The 17,053-nt window shown below is 39.8% G+C and overlaps 1 long non-coding RNA gene across 1 annotated transcript; it reads right to left on the bottom strand.

Annotated features, from left to right (window-relative positions):
- Window positions 1-6,605: 6,605 nt before the first annotated feature.
- LOC132762085 (uncharacterized) lies at window positions 6,606-16,564 on the bottom strand. Its single transcript, XR_009630085.2, has 3 exons — window positions 16,428-16,564; window positions 15,498-15,649; window positions 6,606-6,745 (listed from the first exon to the last, which is right to left on the bottom strand). It is a non-coding gene; the product is annotated as an uncharacterized lncRNA (long non-coding RNA).
- Window positions 16,565-17,053: the final 489 nt, after the last annotated feature.

The following is a 17,053-nucleotide window of genomic DNA, read 5'->3' as shown; positions in this document are numbered from 1 at the left end:
GTTGCTCCTCCACAACATATAACTGAGGAAGCCCTGTTCTAAATGACCGACTTGCTCATGTCTACCTGAACAACAAGTTCAGATTAATTGCAGAATGCAGTTCGGCACCCCAACTGCCATGGCTCAATGACATGGATCATGAAAAGTGTAGTATGGTGAGGCACCAGCACTCTTTGGCAAAGAAGCTTAAAGACCTTGTAGAACTACAACTTCCATTACCCCATAGCATTGAGTCATAACAGTTAAAGAGGTGTCACACTGCATTAATTCTACAAGGTAGGTGCATACCTTGTTGCCCCGTTTGATGCTGCTTCCTCTACTTCTTTCACTTTACTCCTCGTGTCCAAAGTGTAAAACCTTTTGAGTGAGAGACCTGACTTGACTCGGCACAGCCCAATAGTGATTCTGCAATAAAATACACAAACACGCATATCTTCTATTTACATCTGCACATATCAGATTTCCTCTGTAAATTTGTTATTGTTACCACACAATGGGAAATGTTAGGGAAGAAAATCTAGATTGTAAGAGGTTTGGAGTGAAACATAATTGGAAACTGTTCTTTACTATTCTTTGGACCCAGAGTTATATCCAGTCTCTGCAGAGAATGTGCAGAACCACACATCCATGCTGGATTTGTTGTGAAATGCTTTCTCTCATCTCATTGACATGGTGTTTTGTGCTTCGCCCTTCTTGGCTTATTGCTACTGAAATAGGAAGTAACCAGCAGTAGCATATGCACACATAACATTATCAGTCCTGTCTGATTCTGGTGTGAAGGTTTTTCTCTGTAGATGTGATTCTATTCTTATTCGGGATTTTGGGAGAGTTTGAATCTCTCCTTCAGACAGTTTCATTCGTTTATGGTTTTATATTGGGTTTAGTTCTTGCTTATTTTCACCTCTTGTTCATAGATCCAACTATGAACATTAAAGTTATCTGTATCTTTACATGAATCTCTGGGAATGGATGGCTCCTATATATAGAAGTGAATTGTTCTACAAAGGCAGTCATCTATTTTATCATTTTGAATGGTTTAAGAATAACTATTGAACAGGAGATATGGTATATTTCTAGCTAACTAGCCACAGTATACCAGAACACCAGACAAATATCACAGAACAGTTCCTGCCATACATTGTGTTCTCCTTACATTATAGCAATTATTTCTGAATCTATACATATAAATTGTCTTATGCAGATTGCACAGCTATCTGTGACCTTTCTTTTTTTTTCTTTCTTTTTCTTCTATGCCTTTTTTCAGCCAAATCTTCTCCATAGCAGCCTGTCCAAAATATCTGAAGCACATTTTGGAAAAGGGGTGGGCCAAAAAGAAGGCGTTCTTTGTGGTTATTCTAAGGCCTGCCTCATTTTGCTCCATCTAATGTTTTCTACACATATGTAAAATATTTATTTTTAAAAGATGTTTTTAGCCTGCAAAAGACAGGGGTAAGAAAAGTGGTGCCCTACAGGTGTTACAGCTTACAAGCCCTCTCATCCTGGACCACCCCCTTTGCTAGCACCTCGGCAGATGGCCATCCAGCCTCTCCAGAGAAGGAGACATCACAAATTACTCCTACCAATTCTTTTAACCCTTGGATGTTCATCCAGTCCTAGCAACTTAGATTCATTTAGACTCTATTCCGATGTTTGTTCATTTTTTGGTGCTGGTCATCATGCCTTTTTACCTGTCTGATCTTGAAAGCTAAACAGGATCAACCCAGGTCAGTACCTCTGAGTATCCCTTGCCTAAGAAAATCCTGCAAAATTGATGGGGTTGCCATAAATCAACAGGCAACATGATTCATATACATATATCGAAGGAGCACTAATGCCCAGAAAAATGGAGACAGGGCACATACTTCATCATATTCAGTCTAATTTGAAGTCATAAATAGACAGAAGATGTTTATTCTACCCCCACCTTGCCCTGATGCAATATGAACTACTCAAAGTATTTCTTCCTGAAAGAGAAAATATGTTTTATAAGAAGCAGGGCACTGAGCATACTCATATTAATTCCCCCTTTCTGGATTCATTTTAAACAATATTTAAAGGGATCAGCATTCCTCCAATTTAGAGAAGGGAAACTTGACCAATGCAGAGCATGATTAAAAAAAAATACAGCTACAGTATGGGGTGCCATAAATATATTGGTTGTCATTTATGCAGATCTGCCAGTTGCAAACCCTTATTGTAGTTCTGGGGTTTTGCAACTTGCAGGTTAATACATTTTTTTTATTGTGTGCCTATGTTATCTACTGACTTATGGCTACCCAAAGAATTTCATATCACTCTGTAAATTAGGAACAAACTAGACATGAAGATTAGCAAATTTGCAATTAAGTTTATCTTTTAAAGCAGTAAAAGCCCTTGTGGATTGCAGTGAGGTATGGGATCAGGGAAGTTGTTGTTAGTCCTTCCCCTCCATTGGAAAAATTGCATTTTCCCAATTTAAGGCATGGCTACACTGATCATTTAATGGAGTTTCAAAACAGTATTGAAAAAAGTGTTTTTACTGTGCAGATAATTTTATAAGAAAGGCTGGAACCACTTTTAAGCCTGGGTGGTAATTAATTACACAAACCACGAAGCGGTGGTGCATATGAAGAACTTTCTTTCATGTGCTTGGTTGAAGTTTGTTGTCTGGCCACTGCAGTTTGAAGCTAACTAACTGCATTAAATGGTCAGTGCAGATGGGGCCTAAGTCATATTTACTTGTAAATGGGAGATATTGCTGTGGGGTAAGTTCAACTGTTGAGCCTGAACTAGAGCAGACACCATTCACACTACAATACATAATTATAGGGCCACTTTAACTGCCGTAGTCCCATCCCATGGCATCCTGGCAACTGTAGTTTGGTGAGACACTAAAGCACTCTGGCTGAAAGTTTTAAATACACCTCCCAAAACTTTTAAATATCCCTCCCAGAACTGAACCATGACAATAGAAATGAAATAGGAGTGCTTTAGCTATGAATTTTAAATATGTTGCACTCCACCTATTCTTACCTAAATATTGAATTCATATGTGTTCAGTGAGGCTACTCTGGTTGGGACAAACCATTGGATTTAGCCCTATTGGTTGCACTCTGTTTGGTTGTTAATCCTTCTGACATCCACTATTGTTCATATTCACTTTCTCCTAACATTAAAAAGCAGTTGAAATCACACATACTGGATACCTTCTCAGACTTAACTCCCTGAGCTGGAAGAGACTACAAGAGCCAGTTCTCCTGCCATGCAGGACCACATAATCAAAACACACAATCAAATCAATATCATGTATAGCCTACAGAGAAAAACAAATGCTGGATATACAGGGCTTTCTCAGACCTGCAAACATACAACCCAACTCTGATTGCCAGAAGTAGATGACTCTTTGCCAACAATACATGGCAATGAGCTGCAGAAAACTGCATTGATCGGAGTAGGAGTCCCCAAATAGCCCTCCAAGGTCATTTCCCCAGCCTCCGCCCTAAACTTTAGACTTAGGGTCAGTCACTCTAAATCTGAAACAACTTGAAGGCACACAACAACAACAAAATCCTAATTAACTTGACTATCCCATCAGCCAAAAGCAGGCCCACACTTCCCGCTGAAATACTGGTAATTTTGTGTTGGTTAAAATTGTTCCAAATTTTAAATATTTTATTGTTCTTCATGTTATTTTGCACTACAAATAAGGTATGTGCAGTGTGCATAGGAATTTATTAATTTTTTTTAAAAAAGTATAGTTCACCCCCCCCTCCCCCAAGCATTCTGAGGGACCGTGAACTGGTCCTCGTCTTGTAATTTTTGAGGACCCCTGGATTGGAGGAATGCCTGTGTTGAGGTTTTATGAAGGATGACCCCCTGGGGGTACTATGGGACAGTGGGCATCCTTCCAGAAATATTTCCTGCTGTCCCATAAAACTGACCAGGAAACGAGCATAGCTTCATGAATCACACAAATTAATTGTCAAGCAATCACAGAAGATTAATGTCTGAGGCTGTGTTTATTTTGTTTTAAATTAAAACCTGCAGGTTTGGGTTTTAAAAAAACAAAACCTTTTCCTCCCTTTCTTTTCTACTTTCCCAACCCAGTAATCACAACCCAGTGAAATCATCTGGCGAGAGAAGGGAGGCTGAGAACAGGGCTTGAAAGTAACTGAGGTCTCTTTCGCACTACACAATTAGAGCACTTTGATCACCCTTTAACTATCTTGGCTGCACCCTACAGAATCCTGGAGTTTATAATTTGCCTACATGAGCTAAATAAAATGTACTCATCTTGAACCCATTGTAAGTGGTCCACATAATACTACCTCCAATTGGAACTCAGCATGGACTTAGTAGTCCTCGTAATGAACTTTGAAAAGCAGATGAGTTAGCTGGTAGAGAAAAGCACTTTCCACATTAGCCTCTCTGTCTGCCTATCACTGTTCTTTCCTCCTATCACCTTTCTTACTTCTCAGAAACACCCTTTTTTCTGAGCACATAAGTTCTCCATTTTGTTCTACTTTTTGTTCTTCTCCTGTGCACATGGGAGAGACAAGATGTCATCTGTGAGTTAGTTAGTTACATAGCTGTGCCCTGTTAACTTTCCCATTTAGTAATATAGATCTTTGAATAAAGTTTAACTCTGCTCTTGAATTGCTTAAGCCCAAGTGTTCTATTGCTAGTACTAGAAGCTTCTGATCTGCTGAAATCCTGGAAATATTACTTCCATTTTAAATGCTTTTTCCTTTTTTGGAAATCACCCTTCCAGCCATTACTCTGCACAATTTCATATCTCCTATATTTGATGATATTCTGTTTGAAGGCCTGTCCAAGAAAAATGTAAATCTGTAAACAGCAAAATTAAACTCATTCCTACTGCCATTTATACTATACAAGAGGGGGCAGCAAGGTGTAGCTGCCACAGAGGAGAGTTGGTCTGTAGACTGCACCTTTCACTCTGAAGGAGCCAAAGTCTCATGCCCACCTTTTCACCTCCTCCTTGCCGGCCGCTGGTGGGAGGGGGCAGTGAGGTGCAGCTGCCATCAAGGAGAGTTGGTCTGTAGGCTGAACCTTCCACTCAAGTTAAACATGGGCCAACAATGTGATTTTGGCCTGTATAAATAGGAGTATAGTGTCTAGATCCAGGGAAGTTATGCTACCTCTCTATCCTGCCTTGCTCAGAACACACCTGGAATACTTGTCCAATTCTGGGCACCATAATTGAAGGGAGATGTTGACAAGCTGAAATGTGGAGGGCGACTAAAATGATCAAGGGTCTTGAGAACAAGCCCTATGAGGAGCAGCTTCAAGAGTTGGGCATGTTTAGCCTTCAGAAGAGAAGACTAAGAGGAGACATGATGGCCATGGGAAAATATGTGAGGGGAAGTCATAGGGAGCAGGCTTGTTTTCTGCTGCCCTGGAGATTAGGACGCGGAACAATGACTTCAAACTACAGGAAAGGAGATTCCATCTGAACACGAGGAAGAACTTCCTGACTGTGAGCTGTTCAGCAGTGGAACTCTCTGCCCCGGAGTGTGGTGGAGGCTCTTTCTTTTAAACAGAGGCTGGAAGGCCATCTGTCGGGGGTGCTTTGAGGGCAATTTACTGCTTCTTGGCAGGGGGTTGGTTTGGATGCCCCATGAGGTCTCTTCCAACTCTTTGGCTCTATGACTAGAGTCCTGCTCTTTCATTTTCACAGCAGTGGACTCAATGGTATAATGGTAGATAATTTGCTGCATCCATGATGCCCGTAATGCCCAGCAAGAGCAACAAGCAGAAGGAAATCATTCCTCTGGCATTCCATTGGCAATGACAATAACTTCATTGCCAGTGTTCTTCAGAAAGGATTTGGCAGTGTGCTTTCCATGTCAATCCACTGCTATATAAACAATCAAGAGTATTTAGCCATTTTATTCATTCAGATGAATCAGTGCTCATTTCACCTTGAGCAAGAGAGAACAATTGCTTTTATCTGCATTAGAAATCTGGAATTGAAAACTGGAAGAGTTCTTCCCACCCAAACTTGTTTCTTTGTTTTAATTACAGTATGTAATTCCTTTATGGAAAAAAAAATCTTTCAACTTTTCTAGGAGTACCTCTGATCATTTACCAAGTGCCGTGGATGAGTTCAGACACCTATCTTGGCTTAATGTATCCCAGTAGGAATTAGCCTTGTTTTTTCCCTTCATAGTGGAAGCAAACAAGCAAGAATGTTTTAAAATATCTGTGCATTGAAAATCCATGAAGGAATCCAGTAGAACTTTGAAAATGAGAAAAATTTCTAGCACAAGCTTTTCTAGACTGAAGCCAATTGTGTCAGATATTTTTATCACTAGTCTTCTGCTGAAAATTGAGCATAAAAGAGGTTCATGATTTTCATAAAATTTACATATGCTATTTTGCACATGAGTGCAGATTTAACAAAACTTAAAGAAAAATGCAATGCCTTGCTGTTTAGTTATTTATAAAGTATAGCCATTCTAGCTCATCCTCATATAACTGAGACTCATTCAGAAGCATGTCTTGTTCTTAATGTAATAAGATTATATTTCATTTGATAGAACTATATGACACATAGTCTGGTTTTGCCACATTTTTTTACTTTTATAAAAACTTACCTTGGCATTTCTCCACAAGGGATCAACATTTTCAGTTGTTTTACATCACAATATTGAACTTCAATTCAAATTGCAATTGAATAATCAATTCCTGGATAGTCTTGGATACGGCTGCACCATCTTTCTCCTAAGGACCAATTATTCCACTGCAGAAATAAAATGAAGTCACAAATCTGGAAAGTATAATTAGTTTCACATACATGTGCTAACTTACTGAGAAAAGGGGCTACCTTAGAAACAGAAATGTGGCAGCTTCCAGCATTCCTCACATTTGTCTATCCTGGTGGAGTGCTGAGATTTACCATTGACCCTGGAGGACCACATGATTCCCACTCTGGTTTACATGACACAGGCACAGAGCACATGAATCCATGGACTGTTGTTGTTGTTGTTGTTTTATAGAAGCGTTAATCCCACCGCTTGTCAACAGAAATGTAAAGAAGCAGCGCTAATCTCACTAGAATGCCACCAAAAATTATGTGAGGAAGTATTAATCTTCTTTAATGCTACCAATATTCTGTGAGGAACCTTCCTTTAAATATCCATTAAGCTGCCACCAATATGTTTAGAGACGCTGGATTATGTCTCTGTTTATCTTTAGTTGTGTTGTGAGGTGAGTTTGGTAGTGTGGAATTCACCAAGCATAAAAGCAATGAAGGAAGCAGGTTTGAAATACAAAGAGAACAAGATTTATTGTTAACAGAACGTAATTGTTGCAGTTTTGAGAATTTGAACTTGGCACAAGGCTTGATGTTACAAAATGGCTGGTTTGAGATACATGCTTCTGATGATACAATTCTACAAACTTCTTCTTTAGTGAAGTGCTTATACTACTTCAGAGTTCCCTATTGTGAATATCCACACGGTTTGCCCTATACTCGGAACAAACCACTGATCACCAGTCTTTCCTTACTGGCAATCCTGAAAACCCCCTCTGTTAGATTCCTTTAACCTAAGCAATCTAACAAGGTAACACCTTCAGCTCTCTTGCTGAAGAATTATTCACAAATTCTAGGAACTACTGAATTCTCACAGCTTCACAACAGAGCCCTAACTGGCTATCCTCTTCCCCGGGTCTCTTCCACCGGACTGAAGCTTAACTGCCACTTTCAAACCTTTTCCTCCTTAAGCTCCGCCCACCTCCTCTGAGGCTTTGTCTTGTCACCATGGCAACCTATCCCTCACAGCTAGGCCATGGCAATAAATGTAATACATAAATACAGTTTAAATACAGTATAATAAACACTCTATAATAAACATTTCTCTACACCTTCCCCCCCAGAAAAATATTTTTGCACATTTCTTAATCCTAGAATAGCAAAAATAATCCTACATAACATTTAACAATAAATATACATATATCAATTCTGAAAGGGAAACGCATCATAGTTAGGTACATTTCAACTATACATATATACAAACCTTTAACCTATGGAATCCTTGATAAGGCGTCCGCAACTACATTTTGTTTACCTGAAACATGTTTTATGTCAAATATGAAATCTTGTAAACCCAAACTCCATCTTAACAGTTTGTTATTGGTACCTTTTACATTATCTAGCCATCGTAAGGGAGCATGGTCTGTTTGCAAAGTAAATTTCCTACCCCACAAATATGGTTTCAGTTTCTTGACTGACCAGTTAATGGCATAGCATTCTTTCTCAATTGTTGACATACTATACTCATTAGAATGCCATTTTTTACTTAAGAACAATAGGGGTCTGTCTTCTCCTTCTACATCCAATTGGCTTAGGACAGCTCCAAGCCCAGTATCTGAAGCATCACACGTCAAAATAAAGGGCTTGTCAAAATCTGGTGCCATTAGGACAGAATCTGAAGTAATGGATTTCTTCAACTGATCCATGGCAGTCTGACAATTTGGAGTCCAAATTACCTGGTTCGGGTTCTTCTTTTTAGTAAGATCCGAAAGAGGGGCTGCCAGATTACTAAAGGATGGGATAAATTTTCGATAGTAACCCGCCAATCCAAGGAATGCCCTAACCTGTTTTTTCGTTTTGGGCACTGGCCACTGGTGTATAACTGCCACTTTAGTAGGATCAGGTCGAATATGACCTCCTCCCACTAAATGTCCTAAATATTTGGTAACCTTATATCCTATCCTACACTTGGAAGCTTTAACGGTTAACCCTGCTTCCCTCAACCTGTTTAGCACCAGATCTAAATGATTAAGGTGATCTCTCCATGAATTACTAAAAATCCCTATATCATCAATATAGGCTACACAGAAAGACCCCAGTCCACTCAAAACACTGTCCACTAATCTTTGAAATGTGGCCGGGCTATTTTTTAGGCCAAAAGGAAGGACATAGAATTCAAATAATCGATTTTGGGTCCGGAAAGCGGTCTTGTGACGGTCTTGTGGTGCCATGGGCACTTGCCAAAACCCCTTGGTCAAATCAATGCTACTAATAAAGTTGGCCTTCCCCATCCTTTCCAGTAGATCGTCTAAACGTGGCATAGGATAGGTGTCCGTCTGGGTCACTTTATTTAACCTCCTATAGTCTACACAAAACCTAATTGTTTTGTCAGGCTTCTGCACTAAAACTATAGGTGAAGCCCAAGAGCTAACCGATGGAGCAATAATCCCTAGGTCCAACATTTCCCTAATTTCTTTTTCAATACATTCATTAATTCTCCCCGTAACCCTGTAGGGTGGAGATACAATAGGAGTAGCATCACCGGTGTTTATTCGATGCTGGACTCCTTGGACCTTTCCTGGCAAGTCCGAAAATATGTCCCTATATTTATTTAAAACCTCTACAACCTCTCTTTTCTGAGGTAGGGACAATTCTACATTCATATCTACCCGATCTACATTCCTGAACTGTTCACGATCACCCTCCCAAAAAGAAAAGGGACCGGATTCCTCTTCTGAAACAACAAAACATACATTTGCAGATCTTACAACATAAGGCTTCAACATATTTACATGGACTCTTTTTTCTACATTGGATTGTTCATCAAAAATATCATAGTTTATGTGATTGTGTCTTCTGATGACCTTCCATGGTCCAGACCAATCCAATTGAAGCTTGTTGGCCTTGTTGGGAGATAAAAATAAAACTTCATCTCCGATGTCGAAGACCTTTGGCTTAGCAGTAGAGTCATAATAGTCTTTCTGTTTCTGCTGAGCCGCAAGCAAATGTTCTTGAGCTATGTCTCTAGCCAGCTGCATTGTTGCTTGAAGATCTCTTAAATACTCCGTCACTGGAACAGGATCCTTCGCCGGACTTTCTTCCCAATATTCTCTCAACAGATCTAACGGACCACGAGCTTTCCTTCCATACAGCAATTCAAATGGACTGTAGCCGGTGCTGTCATGAGGGACGGTCCTGTAGGCGAACAGCAGTTGTTGTAACTTGACGTCCCAGTCATAAGGCCTTTCCTGACTGTAAGACTTTATCATTTTGACTAAAGTCTTGTTCATATTCTCAACCAGTCCATTTGTTTGCGGATGATATGCTGTGGAAGTCAGGTGTCTAATTCCACATAACTCCAGCAACTTCGACAGAAGCTTGGAAGTAAACTGGGTTCCCAAGTCCGAGACCAGTTCTCTGGGATATCCAGTTCTTCCCCAAATGGACAGCAGGGCATTTGCAATTGTAGTTGTTTCGATGTTAGTCAGAGCTACAGCCTCTGGATATCTTGTGGCGTAGTCAATCATGGTTAAAATGTAACGGTAACCACGTCTGCTTGGTTTACAGAGAGGACCTACAATGTCAATGCCTACTCTGTAAAATGGTTCCCCAATTATTGGCATAGGGATCAATGGAGCTTTAACTTTATCCCTTCCAGTGCTCAATCTCTGGCAGATGTCACAGGATTGGCAAAACTCTTTGATCCTCTGGAACATGCCAGGCCAATAAAAGTTTTTAGTGATCCTTTTCGTGGTTTTTCTTATGCCCAAATGTCCACCTTGAGGGTTTTCGTGTGCCACCCTCATCAGCTGTTCTCTAAAACCTTGAGGCACTACAATTTGACTACATGTCACTGATCTTTCTGTCGAGTTTACACTTTTGGATTCCCTATATAGGACACCATTCTTCAGTATAAACTCGGAGGGCTGTTCTTCTGGCAATACTGTGGGGTTTTGAGCTAAAGCAAATAGAGGCTTCAGAGATCCATCGGCTCTCTGTTCCTGCCGAATCTCCTCAACTCCTCCCGTCTTCTTAACAAGCTCAGCCACTGTAGCGCTGGTTTCTGGACTCTCGTCCCCATCTTGTTGTATGGCAAAACACAGGGCTTTCTGTTCAGGGCTTTCATTGTTACATTCTTTCTCCCCACATGCCATCTTACAGAATTTAATCTCCTCAGCCAAATCATTTCCAATTAAACATTGATATGGTATGTCAGGACTGACTGCAAAATCCCACATACCCTTCCATCCTTTATATTCTATTGGCAAGGTCACCACGGGTGTCGGGATCGCGGGACCTAAACCTTTTAATTTTATTTCAGAGGTTGGCTGTTGAAATTTCTGAGGTATTATTTCAGGGTGCGCGATGCATACTTCGGAACCTGTATCTCTGAGTCCTTTCCTGTCTTTGTGATCAATAGAAATGGTTTCTAAGTAGTCCTTAGATGGGCTGCCTGACAGGATGAACAGACATTGTTTCTCTTGAGGCTCTGAGCTTGAACTCTCCTTTGAAACAGTATCTGTTTCTGCCCTTGGTGTTTCTTTCATTTTATTCACAAAGAGGGTTGTTTTCTCTTTCCTTAACAAGGGACATTGATATTTTAAATGATTCCATTCTCCACATTGATAGCACCGTCGTTTTACCTCAGGAGCAGTTGGTCTTATTACACTCTGCCTCCTATAGGGGGTGTCTTCTAAGTCAGCACCCTTTTCTTGCTGTGGGCGCTTTTGTTGTGAATAAAATGGCTGCCTGTTTGTTCTTTTGTCCCCTGGCAGATCTTCCCTTTTAAATCCTTCTTTCAAGGTTGTTATTTGATCTGCCATACCCGCTGCCTCTACAATCGTGGATGGCTTGCGATCTTGAATCACCCAAGGAATTTCATAAGGAACTAATTGGAAAAATTGTTCCAATTTCAAAAGTTCCCTCAGCTGTTGATAATCTTCTACCTCAGACGTCTTTATCCAACTATCGAACAGTTGAGACAATCTAGAGGCCACCTGAGCAAAACTTTGTGTTTTATCTTTCTTCAACGTCCTGAACTTAAATCTATAATATTCAGGAGTCAATCTATATTCCTGTTGAACCTGTTTCTTAAACAGATCATAGTCTCTACAAGACTCCTCCGGCATCTGTCCATAAATCTGCAAAAGTTTCCCACTTATCTGTGGCCTAAGGTATGTCATCCATTTTTCCTTAGCCACTCCAAAATCACGACAACATCTTTCAAAAGATATTAGGAATTTCTCTGGACAATCCTCCTTGGTATATTTTGGGAATTTCTTCATCAAATCTGGGGTATCCCCTCCAGATCTCCCTTCCTGAACATCACTGGATGTTTGAGATAAAGCTAATCTTTGCTTTTCTAGCTCAAACTCCATTCTCTTCAATTCTAACTCGCGTTCCACTTCTCTCTCTCTTTGTCTTTCTTCAAATTCTCTTTCCCTTTGTTTTTCTTCAAATTCTCTTTGTTTCGCCTCTCTCTCCATCTCCAACTCTCTTTGTTTTTCTTCAAATTCTCTTTGTTTCGCCTCTCTCTCCATCTCCAATCGTTTCATCTCTAATTTGTACTTAAGAGCCATTTCTGTCATAGGCACTGGCTCTGTCTCTGCCTCAGAGCTTGAACTTTCTTCTTGGTCTCCCTCTCTTTCCTCAGCCAGCTTTCTCTGCCGCCTGGTAGCCATTTTTCAGCAACTTTTACCTCACAACTTATTTTAAAATTAAACTTAAGGCACTCGATTAGTTGTTACACGAATCCCGTCGTCTGCCACCAAAAATGTAAAGAAGCGTTAATCCCACCGCTTGTCAACAGAAATGTAAAGAAGCAGCGCTAATCTCACTAGAATGCCACCAAAAATTATGTGAGGAAGTATTAATCTTCTTTAATGCTACCAATATTCTGTGAGGAACCTTCCTTTAAATATCCATTAAGCTGCCACCAATATGTTTAGAGACGCTGGATTATGTCTCTGTTTATCTTTAGTTGTGTTGTGAGGTGAGTTTGGTAGTGTGGAATTCACCAAGCATAAAAGCAATGAAGGAAGCAGGTTTGAAATACAAAGAGAACAAGATTTATTGTTAACAGAACGTAATTGTTGCAGTTTTGAGAATTTGAACTTGGCACAAGGCTTGATGTTACAAAATGGCTGGTTTGAGATACATGCTTCTGATGATACAATTCTACAAACTTCTTCTTTAGTGAAGTGCTTATACTACTTCAGAGTTCCCTATTGTGAATATCCACACGGTTTGCCCTATACTCGGAACAAACCACTGATCACCAGTCTTTCCTTACTGGCAATCCTGAAAACCCCCTCTGTTAGATTCCTTTAACCTAAGCAATCTAACAAGGTAACACCTTCAGCTCTCTTGCTGAAGAATTATTCACAAATTCTAGGAACTACTGAATTCTCACAGCTTCACAACAGAGCCCTAACTGGCTATCCTCTTCCCCGGGTCTCTTCCACCGGACTGAAGCTTAACTGCCACTTTCAAACCTTTTCCTCCTTAAGCTCCGCCCACCTCCTCTGAGGCTTTGTCTTGTCACCATGGCAACCTATCCCTCACAGCTAGGCCATGGCAATAAATGTAATACATAAATACAGTTTAAATACAGTATAATAAACACTCTATAATAAACATTTCTCTACATCTTCAATTCATTTTTTACTTATGGCAGTCCTAAGGCAAACCTATCATGGAGTTTTCTTCACAAGATTTGTTCAAAGCAGTCTTACCACTGCTTCCTCTGAGGCTAAGCACATGATTTTCCTAAAGTTACCAACATCTTTCTGTGGCTGAATGAGGATTTAATTCTGTTCTCCCAGAATCCTACAGCATGCCTACCCTGGCCACTTAATGTTGAAGGGCCCAAATCAGCTTCATAGTAGCCAAATGCTTCGCAGAGCTGGTCCAGGACAATGCAAGACAAGAGCACCTTTACACAGCCTTGATTCATGTTTACTAAAAGTCAGGGGATACTTTTTATCCTGGGCCAAAATTCAGAGTATCTTCCAACTTTGAGCCCATTTCTGAAGGGGTACTGACTGGAACTGTTTACACTGCCATCCTGTGTCTCCCAGGTATGGGCAGCCTGCAGACATGGCATGGCACTTATACCTTCCCATTTTCCATGTCATTGTGGTTTTCAACTGTGATATGAATCCCACCAGTCAAATGTTGCCTACTGTGATGTTGTTTGGGGTGATGGAGTGGTTTCGGAAGAGAGGAGGGAGAGAAGGGAATTATTCCTCCTCTCTATTCTCCCTCATTACCCTGGTCAACATCACTCCAGGCAGCAATCAAACAAAAGGGATCATGCCGAAACCTCTGTGATACAGAGAATGGATGGGAATAGAAATGGTGGCCATCAGGCATTATCGAACTAGGTTGGCATTGCTAGATTGTAGTCACTTCCTTCTGCTTCAGCAGCAGCTGAGGAACTGCATGTGTAGCACATCCCAGAACTAATCTAGTATAGCCACACTAGATGGGACCCATGATATTGAATCAGTGTAGATCCACTCGAGTCTTCCACTCAAACCATTGTACCATGCAGGCTCTTCTCTGCTGTACTTCACTTAAATCAAGGGGATTAAGAAGAACTTGACCTTAGCTGATTTCTTCATAAACTTTATAAAAATGTTTTGAAAACTTTTAACAACATTTCTCACTGTATAAATGTTTTTGGCAACACTGTAGCCAAAAACATTTGTATCTCTCCCTGGTATTTGTTTCCTTTTATATTTGGTCCAGCACATCTCCAAGGAATTATGTGTTTTTTCACTGATGAGAATAAATGGCTGCTACGTGTTCTCTTGCTACTTCTCTTTCATCAACAGCTATCTAAAACAATAGAAATAGGTTTCCATTTATACATGTAAAGCTATAATGTGTTGATCTTATTCAAATATAAGTGAAAATGCTGGTTGGATGTTTACATTCAATTTTCTATGTTGACAGGTATCTCTTGCCAAATTTTGTAGGTTTTAGTGATGCTGATGAGAAGAATAGTTGATATATGAAAACTGGAAAAGAAAAGTGGGATGGGGATAATTTGAATGAATATGGAAACATAAGAAACTGATAAAAGCCAAGTCTCATCATGATCGTGAACAGTTTTATCGTGAACATTGCTTTCCCTCCCCAGAGGAAAAATTGTTCGTGCACAAAAAAGAATTTGGTCCAAAGCAATACTGTGGATTTGAAATGGAGATGACTTTTAACCCTCTGAAGAGACGACAGAATGTCTTTCTTTTTATAACTTGTTCCCAGAGTTCACTACTTCCTGATCTGAGATTGGATGAGAACCACAAAATAAATACTGAATGCCTGAGAAAGGGATTGTATGTACAGTATCTTCCACCAGGCTAACAGCATAATAACTTGCATTGGCATCTAGTAGGCCATGTATTAAGGTCCTTCCAGTATTGTAATAGCAAAAGAAGTTGTTTCCATTATAACTTTTTAGCAACGGGATATTCAGTAATCTGCAGTCATTAGCTATGGGGTTCTGGATCTTTCTTACTGATTTTATTGCATGTGATGAAGTCCAAAGTCACATCAACTAAAAAGCTCTATATATGCCCAGCAACATTTCACAACAGAAAATTAGAATCCACAGCAAAGCAAAATCAAACTGCAGTCAAGATGGTAAAAGCTGTTGATGAGGAATAACACACAAGATATTGGAACAGTTTGGTTTTAAAGATGATTAAAGGAAAGGGCCATATTCTTTTCCCACCTTCTTTCTGTTTTCTACTAATTGTAGCCCCATTTCTCAAGGTTAGCTCTGCATCTCGTGGTGCCAGAACGCAACCTGTTGGAGTGCCTTCCAGGTCACCCAATCTTCTGTGTGCCCAGGAGGGATTTTCTCTAGTGAGAAGGAATGACTCACTAGAAAAGACAATGATTCTTGGTAAGGTAAAAGCAGCAAGAAGACAGAAAGATCAGACTGAAGACTGATAGATTCAATCAAGGAACTCATGACCCTAAGTCTGCAAGGCCTGACAGGGCTTTTAGCAAAAGCATGATTTGGAGGTTTCTCGTTCATGGAGTCACCGTGAGTCAAAGACAACTTGATGGCAGTTAACAGCAACAATTTTTCACTGTATAGTTTTACTATTCTTGTAAAGCAACTTTGACTGCCCATGCCCAAAAAGAAAAAGTATGGAAAAATTAACTAAATGAAGATGGTGTTTATGAGCTCGAATAAATTAGAATAGAGCCATTGAACCATTTAAATTTTCACAAGTTGAATATAAATAGACTAACACTTCTAATTAAATTTAAATGCTACGTACGTGTACACACACACACACACAATGAAATTTAAATACATTCAGTTCTACACAATGTAGTCATATGTAGGTAAGTACAGCAATTAGAATGATATCTGCACTGCTAAAACATTATATTAAAATTAAAATTAATTACATTTATTAATTCAGTTAAATGTTTTAAATTACACATAATTGCATACAATCAAATATATATTTTACATGTAGCATCTGTGTATAAGGATCAAAGCAAAATGCCCTGTGTATTAATTCTTTCTCAGCAGTGTATCGCCATGATAAAGATGCAGGATATTTGTCACAGTGGGAAATGTAACCTTTAGGTGACATTTTATTTTAGGTAATCGTTGTTGATGCCTTTTCTCTGACCTACTTACCAAAGCTTTGTAGAGCAATAGGAAGCCAACAATCCCATACCAGAAGGCACAAGGCATGTCCATGGTCCATCCTGTGTCCTAAAAATACAGCCCAATTCCTGCTGTGGTTATTTTCAGAGCAGACGACAAACAACTTCCTTAAGATGAAAAGGCTCAATTGCCGGCACCCAGAGCAAAAACAGGATCTTGGCATATGGAGATTAATCAGACAATTTAGGCAGCTTGGGGCTCATGTACACAGAGACGTAAACACATACAACACCAAAAATAAACAACCCAGATGGGGTAAAATACAACTGAGCATTCCACTTTGATTTCCTGTGGTCTCTATGGTTTTTGTTGATAGTGTTAGAAGTAAGAACATATTCTAATGGTATGGATTTTATCATATGAGCCTGCTGTTCTGCCACAATAGCACTAGTTTAATTATGGAATAACATGTGTTGTGTATCAATCTTTATCACACTTATGGTCAATAATAAGGGATCATGAGACTTGTAGACCAAAACATCTTGAGGACCCAGTTTCCCCTAGTCATGCATTCCCAGGTGTGGCGTTTTTAAACAACCATGTGGTTACCAAAGTGTTGACACAGCCTGAGTGCTGCAACATGTTTATCTTGAATC

This window comes from Anolis sagrei, chromosome 1, assembly GCF_037176765.1.
Source record: "Anolis sagrei isolate rAnoSag1 chromosome 1, rAnoSag1.mat, whole genome shotgun sequence".
Taxonomy (NCBI): domain Eukaryota; kingdom Metazoa; phylum Chordata; class Lepidosauria; order Squamata; family Dactyloidae; genus Anolis; species Anolis sagrei.
This window is presented reverse-complemented; position numbering and strand designations above follow the sequence as displayed.